The sequence below is a fragment of the Sebastes fasciatus genome, chromosome 7 (assembly GCF_043250625.1).
Source record: "Sebastes fasciatus isolate fSebFas1 chromosome 7, fSebFas1.pri, whole genome shotgun sequence".
Classification (NCBI taxonomy): Eukaryota; Metazoa; Chordata; class Actinopteri; order Perciformes; family Sebastidae; genus Sebastes; species Sebastes fasciatus.
Window position 1 is genome coordinate 30109337 of NC_133801.1, and position 12205 is coordinate 30121541.

Genomic DNA, 12205 nt, shown 5'->3' on the forward strand with positions numbered 1-12205 from the left:
CGTACAGAAATAATGTAACAACTACGGAGAAGGCGTCACAAACATCAATAAAAAACATGTTTGTCACATGACAAGTCCAGTGTTTTCTGGTTAAAAGTCCAGTGTTTGTTGTAAAACTTGGTTAGGTCTTGGAAAATATTGTGATTTGGGTTAAAACAATTATGTTTGAACTACTTAAGTTTAGGCAAATAAGTACTTGGTTAGGTTTAGGAAAAGACTGTAGTTTGGGTTAAAATAACTAAGTTTGTTACGTAACAAAAGTAAGGCGGAATAAATCAATGTTGATTTTGATTTTTACACGGGACACACATAACGGTCTCCTAGGTGAAAGTCCTGTTTGTTTGACTAGTCCTTCCACCCTCAACCTCCTTCCTATACGGACTTTGTCTCTCTTAATACTACTGTACATCACGACTTCCTTTACGGCAGCCCTGCATGTCCTGGCCCAAGATTACCGGGGTTATATAAATTATTACCTTCGTAGGTGTTAGTACAAGCAGTGAAAGAGAACAACCTAGAGGGTGTATACATATGTATAACATTAAACAGAAACATTAAAAGCACTAAGTAAAGAAACAGCAAAGCTGAACATGACCGTTCAATACAATGGATATCAGTGTTATTTTTCCACGCTTACACATTCTGAATAAGAGGAACGGTGCTACAGGGCTTCGTAGGGACGGTGACCAGTTTACAAGATTTTTGTACTAACAAGCTCACAATGAAAAAAACATATCCCACTGAGTTCTTCCGACAGCCTGTCAAGATGACAAGTTCTGGGGTGTGATCTGATCGGGGGAGGAACTAGTAACAATTCACCTTTAAAGGGTCAGGTCACCTACATTGCAAATGAATCCTTACCATCAGGGCAATGATCCATGCACATCGTTTTGGTTTTATCTGACCAGGTTTATCCATCTCTAAGATTTCTGCCTCCACCCCAGTACAAAGTAGATTAATGTTTGTGCTGCTCAAAGCACTAAAAGATTAGATTTGAAAAACTCTACAGCAATGGATCTTTCCAAAAATAACATCCCAGGTGCTCTGGACCATGCACAGATCTTGCTGCGAGCAGTTTATATAGGAACTATTTCTTTGCCAGAACTTAAAAGTTACAATGAAAACTGTTAGTCTCTGTAGCAGGGCCTTATTTTCTACATCACAAGTAGCTAATGTCCATTGTGAAAAACCCAATACATGCAGATCTTACCAATGATCATTGAATGTTTACATTGTCTCTAGCAAACACTTGCTATGATATTATGATGATTCAGCCAACCTGTTCTACTTCTCAGTGTAGAGAAGAGAAACAGGTTGACTGTATCTGTGTGCAGTTTGGAACGTTATTTCTAACTTCTGCCAGTTCCCTCATTCAGTGACTATGTTAATATCTTTTCATTAAGTAAGTGCGTTTTTTGTGGCAGACATTTTGAAAATGAATGTTTATTCAATCAGTGCTCAACGTTCACATTCCTTAAAGTTTTATGCCTTTCCTCTTTTAATTATTTGGTTAAAAGAGTTGTACCAGTTTCAATACTCTTTTGTTATTTTTGAGATATTAGGAGGGAATGTGGTCGGGGGCGATGGGACAACACAGGACTTTCACCCAGGTGACCGCTGTTCATGTCCCGTATGAAACCAAAAGTTAATGTTGACCTATTTTACCGTAGTTTTGTTATGTAACATACATACTTCACTAACGCCAAGTAACGTAACTAGCGTACTTATTTTAACCCAAACCACGATCTTTTCCTAAACCCAACCAAATGGTTGGCGGTGGTTCGATCCCCGGCGGCTCCTTCGGTCACATGTCAAAGTGTCCTTAAGCAAGACACATAACCCAAAATTGCTCTTGAAGGCTGAGCCATTGGTGTATTTAGATTAGATCCTGATGGGCAAGGTTGGCACCTTGCATGGCCGCCTCTGCCATCAGTGTATGAATGTGTGTGTGAATTGTTGAATGCTGACATGTGGTGTAAAGCGCTTTGAGTGGTCGGAAGACTAGGAAAGCGCAATATAAATACAAGTCCATTTACCATTTAGTACCTCCAAGTCTGAGACCATGGTTGTCTACCAGAAAACGGTGGATTGCCGCCTCCGGGTTTGGAGGGAGTCTTTGCCCCAAGCGAGGGAGTTAACGAAGTGACCGAAAGAATGAGATCGCCGATACAAACGGCTAAAATAAGTTTCCTTCGTAGGGTGGCTGGGCTCAGCCTTAGGGTAAGGAGCTCAGACATCCGGAGGGAACTCAGAGTAGAGCCGCTGCTCCTTTGCGTCAAAAGGGGCCAGCTGAGGTGGTTCAACATCTGATCAGGATACCTCCTGGATGCCTCCCTTTGGAGGTTTTCCGGGCACGTCCAACTGGTAAGAGGCCCCTAGGTAAACCCATAACACGCTGGAGAGATTATATATCTCGTCTGGCCTGGGAACGCCTCGGGGTCCCCCAGAAAGAGCTGGAAAACGTTGCTGGGGAGAGGGATGTCTGGAATTCCCCGCTAAGCCTGCTGCTCCCACGACCCGGCCCCGGATAAGCAGAAGGAAATGGATGGCTGGACAAAGTTTCACTTTCACTGTTGTAGGTGCAGTTTGGCCTGTCTGAAGCTTTAGAATGGGAGTGATAGCAACTGATAACAGTCATTCAATCGGCAGATAACATTCAAAATGGGTGTTCTAAGAGCATCAACGCTGCAAGCTGAAAATCAGTATGATCAGTAGGATGATCATTGTGCTAACGACTGCGCATCACTCACCTGCAAAGTGCTGCATGAGATCACGAAGCTGTCCGCTGAACTATATCTGTATTCAACCTCTGGCTCCTTCCTGTCCATGTGCAGGCCTCTCTGGTATCTGAGCCCTAATTGCAGCTCTTGCAGAGAGACGAACAAGCAGCCAGCCAGAGGGAGAGATCCAGCCAGTCTGCCGGTCAGCAGGGGGAGCACTGCTTCTCTGGGACACTGATTTATTGGACAATTTCACAGCAGTGTCCGCAGTAATGGGACAGGATAAATGGCTGACCCCTCAGTGACTGAGCTGACTCCTGGGGAAGAGCAGAACTGGCTCGCACTGTGCATGTGTGTGAGTGTGCGGCATGTGTCAATGCTCCATCTATTGTGGAGTGTCTATGTTTTATTCCTCTTTGCCGTCTCTCTCGCTCTCAGTGTGGGTTTTTAGTGTGTAGTCTCATCTCTTTATGTGTTATTCTTTATTATCGTTTTCTATACCTCCCTTTACCCACCAGCAGCACACACTATATACCTCTTCTCTTCTTCATCCCTCCTCCACTATCCTGTTATGACTAATTCACTCTCTGCCTGTGTCATCCTTTAGTTCGGTCTCTGTCCTCTGAGTTTCTACTGTATATGTGTGCTCTCTCCTCTTTCCCAGCACACAGTCAGTTTGTATGTATCATTACTCTTTCCTCTCGCCCATCTCTTCATTATCTTTTTCATCTTTCCTCTCTGTATGTTGCTTCTTCTCACAGCCTGCCTACAGGACCTCTTCACATGTGTGTGTTTGTTTCTATTTGTATTCGCCCTGCATACATGCCAGTGTGTGTACAGTTTTTAAAAACAGTACAGTATTTTCCTCACTGCTATGTGAGTGCATCAGCGTGCTCAGATATGCGGGGTCACATTCACACCGAAGCAAAACCAGTCAAACTGGAACTTTTCATAGTTTCCAACAGTATTTGGAAGCTGTGAACAGAGACTCTCTACATCAGCTCCAGCACTGGTGGATGTTAAATCTGCACCAAACACAGCGGCTCCATTGATAGATGCTTTTAAAGGCTGGAGCCAGTATTTTCGTGGGGGATTAAAGTCTCCGATAGACAGTATTTTGTGCCAGTATTGAATATCTTCAAAAGACTACATGTATTCAGTTTGCCCAAAACCTGTCTTCTTGGCAGGTTGGGAGAGCCTACAACGTTTAGATCATTCACACACTCTTGTACTATAGATATTATAATATGTTTGTTAAATCCCTCCTTGTTTGTTCTCTATTTTTTTTTTTTACAATTTTGAAAAAATAACACTGAGACCCATTTTTGTGCATACGCAAAGCCAGCAGAATAGTGCAAACAGTAACAATGTAAAAGTGGTACTTTCTGTCTGCTCAGACCAAATTTTTCTGCGAACACAAAGGCTTCAGTTCAATTATTTGTACGGTTTCTCATTTACTAAAATTTCAAATATCCATCAAAGTTAAGTTAACGCGATAATAACGTGTTAATGCAAAACAACTTTAACACCACTAACCATGTCATACCGGCTTGTTGTCAAAGAGGCTAAATAATGCTCCAAACTTGGGCTAAATTTTAGCGAGGAAAAACTGGCATGGCCATTTCCCTCGACCTTTGACCTCAAGAAATGTGAATGAAAATGGGTTCTATGGGTACCCAGGAGTCTGCCCTTTACAGAAATGCCCACTTTATGATAATCACATGCAGTTTGGGGCAAGTCATAGTCAAGTCAACTCACTGACACACTGACAGCTGTTGTTGCCTGTTGGGCTGCAGTTTGTCATGTTATGATTGAATGAAGGTATCCACGCTCTGCCAGCTGTGCGTAAAGTAAGCAGGATCTTCTGCAATGGAGCTGGTTCTGAGCAGGAGGGAAAACAGGTGAACAAATACCAGTGTCCCGAGATTTTGCCTTCATTTCCCAGCAGCAGCTCTGAGTAACGGGTCAGGTCAGGTCTGATATTAACAGGTTGAGCCAGGTCTGGAATTGATTAAGAGATAATTGCAGGCAGCAGATCGGTTCATGTTGAGCTTTGCAATGAAGTATAGCATGAATAATTTTGTGGCGTTACTGATCATATAGATATGCTTCCATGCGCATTAACTGCAAATATTTATAAGTTGCTCGTGGCAAAAAGTGAAACTCGCTGTAATAATCCTCTCTACATGACATGAAAGTTTCAAAATGAGAACCAAAAGAGCCTTTCTCAAAAGTACACCCAATTTCCTCCATTATCTCCTCATGTATCCACAAATGGAATTAGGCAGAAAAAATGGCATTAGTGAGAAAAGTGAGCAGAACACTCAATTTAAGGCACATCGTCTGTTATCTTTTCTTTTCTTTTTTTTTGTCTGTTATCTTCGCAGCTATCTGCTCCAGCGGATGTAGCTTCATGATCCTTTTCTCTTCAGATTCCAAACTCTAATAATTTATTTTATCCTTCAGAAGTGTGGATACTGCAGATTCCAGTAAGCCTCCCTTTTAGCAGATTCGTGATCATAATGACATCATTTCATATTCAGGTTTCCTCTTCAACATCTGGCTGGCAAAGTAGCCACTGTTTCATGTGCTTTTTGTTAATGGGAGCTGACATCACCAAAGGACATACATTAACAGGGTGATGATCAACCACATTGCCGTGGAATACATCTTCTTTCTCACTTACTTTCCTCTGGCTCTGAATGAGCCACAGGCCCGTGTGGGAAAGCTAAGGTTTCCCATTCTTATATTCAATTTACTGCTTGTTTCTACTATGCTAAAAAGAAGAAGTTATTAATAACCTAAAATCATCCGTGTTTTAGGTTAATAAAATCTGTAGAAGCTTTACTGGATGTTACCTAACACTGTTTCTTGTGCTCTATCTAAAGCTGTGTTTTCTACTCTAAATCTGTTTTACACTCTGTTTGTCCCCTATTCTACCTTTGTCCCTTTTCTCCCTCTATCTCTGTTGGACTGGACCACCTTTGCTTCGCTGAGGAGATAATGGAGCAAGCCACTTTTCAAAACTGAACTGAGGCAGGCAGGTACACACACACACACACAAATCATCTTCCTTCATCCTCTGCCTACCAGCTAATTGTCGTGAAATCCCACGTCTATGGTGTAAGTATAGTGTGCATGTCAGCATCTTTTCATTTGGTGGAATGTGGGGAACAGGCCCAGTTCTTTCTGCCGCCATGGGATGCCTTGGCAAGAGATAATCTGTCACCACATTGCCCTGGCGACGCGTCTTATTTGATCTTATCTGAAAACACATCAACCTGGAAGAGGATCGGGACTTCAGGTTTTGTCATTAACAGTGTTCAAGATTCAGGAGAGGCATGAAACAGTGAGTTCTGGCTAGTATAAATGTGTAGGGCAAGGGTCTCCAACAAGTAGCTCACGAGCTACCAGTAGCTTCCTGTGTCTGAGTGGCTCACTAAAGGTCACAAGAATATGGACATAAATTTGATAACACAAAGTCACATTGTAAACCAGTTTAAATGTCTATCCAATCAAATTCACAGACATTGCATCCCCTTCTGACACAAAATGATGATTTGCCAATCAGCCGACAATTAAACAAGTTGCGCTGCAGTAACATTAGACAAAGCTAGCAGACCAGCAAGCGTACACAAGATTTGACAATGACCGCAGAAAATAGCCCGGCCAATAAAAAGCAAAAAATACATCAACATTTTTACTGAGGAATGGGTAATGACAAATGTGTGTCTCATTTGCGGTACAAGCATGTCAGTCGGTAAAAGATGCAACGTCGAGCACCACTTCCCCAAAGTTCACAGCATTTTTTTCATGGGACTCTCCGTCTAGTAGCAGTCTACGAACAGAGAACGTAAAGGAGCAGTCTCTGTCTTTGTTTACCAAATTGATAAAGAAGGCCAACGCAGCAACAGTGTTTATCGTTTAGTGGCGCACATCGTAACAAAACAAAAAGCCCTTCACTAGCTCAGCACATAGTTGTAGATTCGTCAAAGGCTTTTGAAATTGTTTATCACAACATTATGTAAAATAAGCTGCTTTCCCAATGGTTTCAAACCAAGTCCCCAGAGGGTTGACAAAGGACCTCATAACGATCAATATTAGGCCCTTGCTAGTTACTCTATATGCTGATGATACCATCTTCCATCACCGACTCTACGACAAACCAGGCCTTCTAGATTACGGCCTGTTTTTGACAAACTTTATACCTTTAAAGCTTGTTCTAAACTCCAAAAAGACAAAATGTATCTATTTCACAAGAGCTAGAAGCTTTGATGTTCACACTCCCATCCAATGGAAATATAATCTTATAGCAGATTGTCCTACACAACTCTCGCTGAAAAACCAGTACATACAATCCATTGTACTGCTCCATCTATACTGGATTATGGAGATACACCATGCTCATGCTGCTGCAACTACCATTAAACCAATGGGCAGCATTTACCACAGTGCTGTTCATTACTCAGCAGGCAGCTATTGCACTCACCACTGTGAGTAAAAGGTCTGAGGCCATCGTTGACATTTAGAGGGCATCAGCATAATTGTGTTTTCATTTGTAAGGCCTTGCTATCTAAGTTGTCAAGATATTGAACACATTTAGTGGAGTTCAAAGTGAACAAGCAAGACACCAGATCAGAGGGTAGGTTCCAACTCAGGGAACTGGGGAAGACTGGATTCCAGTACTTTGCATCTTACTAGCCGGGCATTGTTGTGAAAGAAAGCTCGACAGGGCGATGCTACGAGGGGTTTCTTTCACAACAATGACTCACTAGCTGTACATTATCCCGCTTATTACACGGCTTCTTACTTTAGAAATTAATAATTTGACACAAAACGGTCCACCAGAGTCCGACATCAGAGCTGTGCCCATAGCAACGGTCTGCTATACATAGCAACGGTCTGATATAAAGAAATAACAGACCGCAGAATCACTAGTTTCAAGTCTTCTTCAAAACAGCATGATGTTGATCATTTAGTAAATGATGGTCTCATGTAGAGTAAAATAGACCATAAAGCAGGGGATGCTTGAGGGTGTGGTGACCTTGTGATTGAGAGGTCACTACCATGGCGTTGTTCGGTCTGGGATATTTCTGTGTTTTTGTCTCACAACTTTATCAATACTTGCCAACCTTGAGACCTCACAAACAGAGAGGATTTAAAGCCAAAGTGAGGGGTCTGGAAAATTTGCCTTTCAGAGACTTTGTTTCCTGAATAATGCAGAATAAAAATAACAAAATAAGTACACTGCAACAGCATTTTAATGTTAAATAGGCCTACTTTTAATTTTACTTTTAATTCTCAGGAAAGAAAACTGAATAATTCCTCCTCTGGCGTGAACTTGTGTGAATCTCTGGTATAAACTTCATCAGTTTTTATTCATTCATTTTTTGCCCCTGCTTGAGCATTTCTTTCTCTTAGTACTCTCCATTTCTCTCTCTGTCTCTCACTCACTGAAGGCTCTTTCAGACACAATATGACAACGGCAACACTGCGCTCTGAAAACCATTATTTCTAATGGAATGCACCGCACCCCGGCGGCTTCTCGCTGCGTCGAGCAAACCCAAGTTTGGGCACTGCACGCTGTAATGTGCGGCAGGTGCAGCTCAAACTGCGTTGTGACACGAGCAGCTGTCTTCCACCGGGAAACGACATTCAGTGTAGCTGTATTGTCGTCCGGCTGGAAACAGAAGGGCTTATACACGCTGTAGAGTGCCAGAAACAGGTTGCAATAATGAAAAGGAAAAAAAGTTGTGCAGATTTGTCATAAATCGGGAGAAATACATGAAAGTTGTGACCCTGGGAGGAAATCGGGAGAGGGCAAAGAAAAACGGGAAATTCGTGAGGGCTGGCAAGTATGACTTTAACCCTTTCACAGTGTGTTGTCAGTACACGAAAGTTAATTATAACCTTTTTGGTAGCCTAAAAATGCCTTATTCAGCGTTAGGTTGTTCTTAGCTCCACCCTCTCGTGTCACTTCTGGTGGCAAAAAAACAAGGTGGCTACGGTCAAAATGACGAGGCTTCAAAACGGCAGTCTGCAAACCAATGGGTGACGTCACTGTGACTACGTCCACTACTTATATACAGTCTATGGCTAAACCCAAACACACAGACACACAACCCACACTCACGGTTGGTGTGCCCATTGCAAGCTAGCAGCTAACGCACAGTTCTGGCTGTCTGGGGAGAATAAACACAAATGGTCCAGCAGTCAAATCCGCGCACATGACACACACTCCTGCACTTTCTGTCTGTAAACACCTTTATTGTTGTTTAATAAAACTTGTGACTGTTTAAATTTGTGCGTCTTTGTGTTTGATGACTGCTTTGCGTGTCTGAATCGTCTTGTGATGATGCGGTATACATGCATTGTGTTTCCTTGAAAAAAGAGAACTTCCTGTATAAATAAAGCTTGACTAACTATGCTGTTGGTGTATGCTGACATTTATTAGCTTGCAGTTTTCGACAGTCGACACTCGGAAACACACACTTGGCCGGATCGATCCACTGCTACAACTATCTACTGTGGTCGGATACATGTATTTGGTATTGGAAAGCACATAAACACAAACAAGGTCGCTTTTTACACATACTGTAAATGTACTTCCAGGCATACACACACACAGTTGGACTTGGCCAGTGCTCTGGGAGCTGATAGCTGCCTATCTGTCGAATTGAGGAAGGGCCTGCAGTCCCCTCGCTCCCCAAGTGAGCAGGAAGGATAAACACAGTTCTGGATAAACCTCTCTCTCATGCTTTCTGTCCCCTTCAAACACACAAATACGCACACACACACACACACACACACACACACACACACACACACACACACACACGCAGCAGCAGCAGCAGCAGCTCTATCTCTCTCTTCCCTCTATCTATCACATACATACACACAGTCGGTCTCGCTCGCATTCTGCTTCTCTAACACATCAACCACCCTCCGTCCCGCCCATGTACAGTACACTTCTCTCTGTTTTTGACCCCATTTATTTCATTCATGTATCTCTCATCCCTCATCCATCCCATAAACTCCTCTCATTCCCACATCCTCCTCCTTCCCTGCCCTCTCTCATCCTCCTTTCCTCTCTCCATGTTGCTCCTCTACCACCTTCTCCTAACTTCCCCCTTTTCCTATTCCCTACAGGAATGAGTCCTAAAACCCAGAAATTAGTTCGCATTTTAGCACTTCTCGTTCCCTCGTCTGGAAGTCAATGTTTTTTTTTTGAATGGGTTTTTAGTTAGATGCCTGAAAGAAGGTCTGTGGTTAACACACGCTGAAGAGATTCTAACGTTTTGTTCTACGACATAAAATACATCAATAAATACACCACACGTGAATTTTGAAGCCTTTATGTGTCTTAAAAAAGGCGTTTGCTAACAAGTGGCTAAATGACACTACTAAACGTCATCACGCCGTCATACTCACGCTCATGCGACTGTGGTGTAGTTTGTCTATAGCTTAAGGTTAGCTTTTTACTTCTGCCATGTGCATTTACTCTTCAAAAATCATAAAAGTGATGTTCGTTTGTGAAAATTATTTTAAGGAACAAAATGTGTAAGTATCATGAACGTTTGTTCACCACAGAGCTTATTTTCTGCAATAATCCAAAACCCAATGGAAAAATCCCATTGGCTTTTTGTCGAGGGAACCAGGACGATGCTAACTTCCTGGTTGGCCAACAAAAATACGTCATCCCTGAAGCTCTCTATTCTCCCTCACTAGCAACACGCTTCACTTCCTTGCCCTCCACATCCTCTCTCTCCCTCCCTTCATTCATCCCATCCATTCCACTCTCTCCCTCCTGCCTCCTGTCTTTCATCAAAGTCTCAGACACCCTCTGGTGCAGGCAGGGTCTTAGTTCCTCTGTTTCTAACGGTATTTTCACACCTAGTTGGTTTAGAGTGGTTACAGACCTGGAGCAGTGTCACCCTCAGTTCAGTTTGAGAAATAAGGTTCCACTATACTTGCAGATAGTGTACCTCTCATATGATGGATGGATCAACATAAACAGGGCCACTTCAGCGCTTAAGTTGTCACTTTTCTGTTTTTTTTTTAATTCAGCATTTGGTCACAATAGGACAGTTATTGAGTCTCACTGGCTTCTGAGGCCTGTACTACAAAGCAGAATTTGGTGTTAGCGAGGTAACTTCAGGGTTAACCCTAGGTTTTTAGTCCTACAACGTTGGTTCACTTCTTACCGGGGTAGATCGCCATGGTAACTAATGCTGAACAGCTAACCTACTCAGTAGCAGGTTATGTTCCAGATAAGACATCAACTCGTATAAAAGCACAGCCTACTGACCAATCAGAGCTCGGTGCACGGATTGTATAATAATATTACACAATACGAAGAAGTTAAAGTCATAATGCAGGCTAGAAGCAACAGTTTAATCTGACAAATGCAGGAAGGAGAGCAGGCTGTATGCTGTGGGTGTTTCCCACTTTGAATTATGTTTTTATTTATTTACTCCCAAGTCCGTTTCACACAGCCGGGGTCGTGGATTCAGCTGACTTTTGTCATATTCCTTCACATATTGCATATATTCAGTGTCCATATTCAGTGTCCAACCACGTATCTCCAAATTTGGTAATTCTGAATTTTCCAGTTAAACTGAAAGATAGAGTGCCACTATACAGTATGAGTCTACTCCTTAAGTGTGATAAACCATTTAAAACCAATTGGAATGGAAAAACTTGATGTTTTGTCGATAAATGGTTTTCATAGGACAGCGACGATATTTTTTAAAATTGTTATTTTTGTTATGTTTATTTGACTCACAACTATACATTCTGTAATTCATATTGCGTTACTTTTTTATCCGTTCTAGCCAACGTGTCCTTAAAGCAGCAGTGGGTAGAAATGGAACGAATATGATTAAAAAAATATATTTTTATAAAACGGTCGCTATATCCTGACAGTAGTTCATGCGACAGGTAATCTGAAAAAAAATCATGTGGGTCTGTCTGTGTCCTCCGGTGCTCCTAATGGCATCTGCAAGATTTCACAGACCGGAGGAAAACATCCAATCAGAGTCGAGCTGGAGCTTTGGCGTCTCTGAGCAGCTGTCAATCACTCGCGAACTCCGATCAACCGGTCAAACTAGGCAGCGCTGATATGAATCAATATTCTGTTACTGTAATGACTATTGCTCGTATAAAATATTCTCAGAAACATCTTGTAGTGTACTGTTGAGCTGCAAACTGAGAAAGTGTGTGACCCGGCACCCTCGTTGAAATCAGTTGTGGAAATACCAAGAACCGTTCACCAGCCGGAGCAAAGCCAATAGGAACGGTCTCCCTCTGAAATGACCTGTGATTGGTCAAAGTCTCCCGTCACGGGCTAGATTTTTTTAAAGCCTGAAAACAGAGCGATGAGGAGGTGCAGAAGTCTAGTTTTCTCTCAGAACACTTGAATTACAATATGCTGAAAGGTTATTATATAATTTTTGCCCAATGATGCCAAAAACATTCTGCCTATA